Source organism: Ursus americanus, unplaced genomic scaffold, assembly GCF_024610735.1.
Source record: "Ursus americanus isolate L20-20 unplaced genomic scaffold, mUrsAme1.1.p SCAF_45, whole genome shotgun sequence".
NCBI classification, from domain to species: domain Eukaryota; kingdom Metazoa; phylum Chordata; class Mammalia; order Carnivora; family Ursidae; genus Ursus; species Ursus americanus.
In genome coordinates, this window is record NW_028273627.1 from 1,121,382 (window position 1) to 1,126,817 (window position 5,436).

A 5,436-nucleotide genomic window follows, 5' to 3' on the forward strand; every position below is an offset into this window, starting at 1 on the left:
CTCCTCTCTTTTCACTCCTGCTGCCAGAAGCCCAGGGAGGATGGGAGGGCTTAGAACATGGCTGGGCACTGTGGTTTCTTCCAGAGAAGTGGAGGGCATTTGCTTTACCTTGCCACAACCACTTGGGATAGGGTCTGCACCTCAGGAAAACTGTTTCCGTGGGAAGCCGGCTTTTTGCAAAGGGGTCTCAGGGCCGTGGGCCTCGGGTGTCCCTCCGGCTCCCCAAAGCACAGGGACGAGGTGAGGGGCTTAGACCATGCCTGGGCAATGTTGTTTCTTACACCTGGGTGTGTGGCATTTTGTTGAGCTGGCTACCCCCACTTGGGGTAGGTGTTCCATAGCAAGCACCTATTAAGCCGTTTTTGCCCCAGGGCTCTCCGGGCTGTGTTCGTTGGGCTTGAACTCCTGCTAGCAAAACCGCCGGGTTGAGGGAAGGGTTCAGACTGTGCCTGGGCCCTGTGGTCTCTTCCAGGTCAGTGTATGGCATTTCCTTCCCCTTGCCACAGGCACCTGGGAGCATGTCTGCACGTGGAGAAAGACTTTCCCGTGGGAAGCCGGTTTTTGTCAAACGGGTCCCAGTGCTCTGCTCCTCTCTTTTCACTCCTGCTGCCAGAAGCCCAGGGAGGATGGGAGGGCTTAGAACATGGCTGGGCACTGTGGTTTCTTCCACAGAAGTGGAGGGCATTGGCTTTACCTTGCCACAACCACTTGGGAGAGGGTCTACACCTCAGGAAAACTGTCTCCGTGGGAAGCCGGCTTTTTGCAAAGGGGTCTCAGGGCCGTGGGCCTCGGGTGTCCCTCCGGCTCCCCAAAGCACAGGGACGAGGTGAGGGGCTTAGACCATGCCTGGGCAATGTTGTTTCTTACACCTGGGTGTGTGGCATTTTGTTGAGCTGGCTACCCCCACTTGGGATAGGTGTTCCACAGCAAGCACCTATTGTTCGTCGGAAGCCGTTTTTGCCCCAGGGGTCTCCGGGCTGTGTTCGTTGGGCTTGAACTCCTGCTAGCAAAACCGCCGGGTTGAGGGAAGGGTTCAGACTGTGCCTGGGCCCTGTGGTCTCTTCCAGGTCAGTGTATGGCATTTCCTTCCCCTTGCCACAGGCACCTGGGAGCATGTCTGCACGTGGAGAAAGGCTTTCCCGTGGGAAGCCGGTTTTTGTCAAACCGGTCCCAGTGCTCTGCTCCTCTCTTTTCACTCCTGCTGCCAGAAGCCCAGGGAGGATGGGAGGGCTTAGAACATGGCTGGGCACTGTGGTTTCTTCCAGAGAAGTGGAGGGCATTGGCTTTACCTTGCCACAACCACTTGGGATAGGGTCTGCACCTCAGGAAAACTGTTTCCGTGGGAAGCCGGCTTTTTGCAAAGGGGTCTCAGGGCCGTGGGCCTCGGGTGTCCCTCCGGCTCCCCAAAGCACAGGGACGAGGTGAGGGGCTTAGACCATGCCTGGGCAATGTTGTTTCTTACACCTGGGTGTGTGGCATTTTGTTGAGCTGGCTACCCCCACTTGGGATAGGTGTTCCACAGCAAGCACCTATTGTTCGTCGGAAGCCGTTTTTGCCCCAGGGGTCTCCGGGCTGTGTTCGTTGGGCTTGAACTCCTGCTAGCAAAACCGCCGGGTTGAGGGAAGGGTTCAGACTGTGCCTGGGCCCTGTGGTCTCTTCCAGGTCAGTGTATGGCATTTCCTTCCCCTTGCCACAGGCACCTGGGAGCATGTCTGCACGTGGAGAAAGACTTTCCCGTGGGAAGCCGGTTTTTGTCAAACGGGTCCCAGTGCTCTGCTCCTCTCTTTTCACTCCTGCTGCCAGAAGCCCAGGGAGGATGGGAGGGCTTAAAACATGGCTGGGCACTGTGGTTTCTTCCAGAGAAGTGGAGGGCATTTGCTTTACCTTGCCACAACCACTTGGGAGAGGGTCTACACCTCAGGAAAACTGTCTCCGTGGGAAGTCGGCTTTTTGCAAAGGGGTCTCAGGGCCGTGGCCCTCGGGTGTCCCTCCGGCTCCCCAAAGCACAGGGACGAGGTGAGGGGCTTAGACCATGCCTGGGCAATGTTGTTTCTTACACCTGGGTGTGTGGCATTTTGTTGAGCTGGCTACCCCCACTTGGGATAGGTGTTCCACAGCAAGCACCTATTGTTCGTCGGAAGCTGTTTTTGCCCCAGGGGTCTCCGGGCTGTGTTCGTTGGGCTTGAACTCCTGCTAGCAAAACCGCCGGGTTGAGGGAAGGGTTCAGACTGTGCCTGGGCGCTGTGGTCTCTTCCAGGTCAGTGTATGGCATTTCCTTCCCCTTGCCACAGGCACCTGGGAGCATGTCTGCACGTGGAGAAAGACTTTCCCGTGGGAAGCCGGTTTTTGTCAAACGGGTCCCAGTGCTCTGCTCCTCTCTTTTCACTCCTGCTGCCAGAAGCCCAGAGAGGATGGGAGGGCTTAGAACATGGCTGGGCACTGTCGTTTCTTCCAGAGAAGTGGAGGGCATTTGCTTTACCTTGCCACAACCACTTGGGATAGGGTCTGCACCTCAGGAAAACTGTTTCCGTGGGAAGCCGGCTTTTTGCAAAGGGGTCTCAGGGCCGTGGGCCTCGGGTGTCCCTCCGGCTCCCCAAAGCACAGGGACGAGGTGAGGGGCTTAGACTATGCCTGGGCAATGTTGTTTCTTACACCTGGGTGTGTGGCATTTTGTTGAGCTGGCTACCCCCACTTGGTATAGGTGTTCCACAGCAAGCACCTATTGTTCCTCGGAAGCCGTTTTTGCCCCAGGGGTCTCCGGGCTGTGTTCGTTGGGGTTGAACTCCTGCTAGCAAAACCGCCGGGTTGAGGGAAGGGTTCAGGCAGTGCCTGGGCCCTGTGTTCTCTTCCAGGTCAGTGTATGGCATTTCCTTCCCCTTGCCACAGGCACCTGGGAGCATGTCTGCACGTGGAGAAAGACTTCCCCGTGGGAGGCCGGTTTTTGTCAAACGGGTCCCAGTGCAATGCTCCTCTCTTTTCACTCCTGCTGCCAGAAGCCCAGGGAGGATGGGTGGGCTTAGAACATGGCTGGGCACTGGGGTTTCTTCCAGAGAAGTGGAGGGCATTGGCTTTACCTTGCCACAACCACTTGGGATAGGGTCTGCACCTCAGGAAAACTGTTTCCGTGGGAAGCCGGCTTTTTGCAAAGGGGTCTCAGGGCCGTGGGCCTCGGGTGTCCCTCCGGCTCCCCAAAGCACAGGGACGAGGTGAGGGGCTTAGACCATGCCTGGGCAATGTTGTTTCTTACACCTGGGTGTGTGGCATTTTGTTGAGCTGGCTACCCCCACTTGGGGTAGGTGTTCCACAGCAAGCACCTATTGTTCGTCAGAAGCCGTTTTTGCCCCAGGGCTCTTCGGGCTGTGTTCGTTGGGCTTGAACTCCTGCTAGCAAAACCGCCGGGTTGAGGGAATGGTTCAGACTGTGCCTGGGCCCTGTGGTCTCTTCCAGGTCAGTGTATGGCATTTCCTTCCCCTTGCCACAGGCACCTGGGAGCATGTCTGCACGTGGAGAAAGACTTTCCCGTGGGAAGCCGGTTTTTATCAAACGGGTCCCAGTGCTCTGCTCCTCTCTTTTCACTCCTGCTGCCAGAAGCCCAGGGAGGATGGGAGGGCTTAGAACATGGCTGGGCACTGTGGTTTCTTCCACAGAAGTGGAGGGCATTGGCTTTACCTTGCCACAACCACTTGGGAGAGGGACTACACCTCAGGAAAACTGTCTCCGTGGGAAGCCGGCTTTTTGCAAAGGGGTCTCAGGGCCGTGGGCCTCGGGTGTCCCTCCGGCTCCCCAAAGCACAGGGACGAGGTGAGGGGCTTAGACCATGCCTGGGCAATGTTGTTTCTTACACCTGGGTGTGTGGCATTTTGTTGAGCTGGCTACCCCCACTTGGGATAGGTGTTCCACAGCAAGCACCTATTGTTCGTCGGAAGCCGTTTTTGCCCCAGGGGTCTCCGGGCTGTGTTCGTTGGGCTTGAACTCCTGCTAGCAAAACCGCCGGGTTGAGGGAAGGGTTCAGACTGTGCCTGGGCCCTGTGGTCTCTTCCAGGTCAGTGTATGGCATTTCCTTCCCCTTGCCACAGGCACCTGGGAGCATGTCTGCACGTGGAGAAAGACTTTCCCGTGGGAAGCCGGTTTTTGTCAAACGGGTCCCAGTGCTCTGCTCCTCTCTTTTCACTCCTGCTGCCAGAAGCCCAGGGAGGATGGGAGGGCTTAGAACATGGCTGGGCACTGTGGTTTCTTCCAGAGAAGTGGAGGGCATTTGCTTTACCTTGCCACAACCACTTGGGATAGGGTCTGCACCTCAGGAAAACTGTTTCCGTGGGAAGCCGGGTTTTTGCAAAGGGGTCTCAGGGCCGTGGGCCTCGGGTGTCCCTCCGGCTCCCCAAAGCACAGGGACGAGGTGAGGGGCTTAGACCATGCCTGGGCAATGTTGTTTCTTACACCTGGGTGTGTGGCATTTTGTTGAGCTGGCTATCCCCACTTGGGATAGGTGTTCCACAGCAAGCACCTATTGTTCGTCGGAAGCCGTTTTTGCCCCAGGGGTCTCCGGGCTGTGTTCGTTGGGGTTGAACTCCTCCTAGCAAAACCGCCGGGTTGAGGGAAGGGTTCAGGCAGTGCCTGGGCCCTGTGGTCTCTTCCAGGTCAGTGTATGGCATTTCCTTCCCCTTGCCACAGGCACCTGGGAGCATGTCTGCACGTGGAGAAAGACTTTCCCGTGGGAGGCCGGTTTTCGTCAAACGGGTCCCAGTGCAATGATCCTCTCTTTTCACTCCTGCTGCCAGAAGCCCAGGGAGGATGGGTGGGCTTAGAACATGGCTGGGCACTGGGGTTTCTTCCAGAGAAGTGGAGGGCATTTGCTTTACCTTGCCACAACCACTTGGGATAGGGTCTGCACCTCAGGAAAACTGTTTCCGTGGGAAGCCGGCTTTTTGCAAAGGGGTCTCAGGGCCGTGGGCCTCGGGTGTCCCTCCGGCTCCCCAAAGCACAGGGACGAGGTGAGGGGCTTAGACCATGCATGGGCAATGTTGTTTCTTACACCTGGGTGTGTGGCATTTTGTTGAGCTGGCTACCCCCACTTGGGGTAGGTGTTCCACAGCAAGCACCTATTGTTCGTCGGAAGCCGTTTTTGCCCCAGGGGTCTCCGGGCTGTGTTCGTTGGGCTTGAACTCCTGCTAGCAAAACCGCCGGGTTGAGGGAAGGGTTCAGATTGTGCCTGGGCCCTGTGGTCTCTACCAGGTCAGTGTATGGCATTTCCTTCCCCTTGCCACAGGCACCTGGGAGCATGTCTGCACGTGGAGAAAGACTTTCCCGTGGGAAGCCGGTTTTTGTCAAACGGGTCCCAGTGCAATGCTCCTCTCTTTTCACTCCTGCTGCCAGAAGCCCAGGGAGGATGGGTGGGCTTAGAACATGGCTGGGCACTGGGGTTTCTTCCAGAGAAGT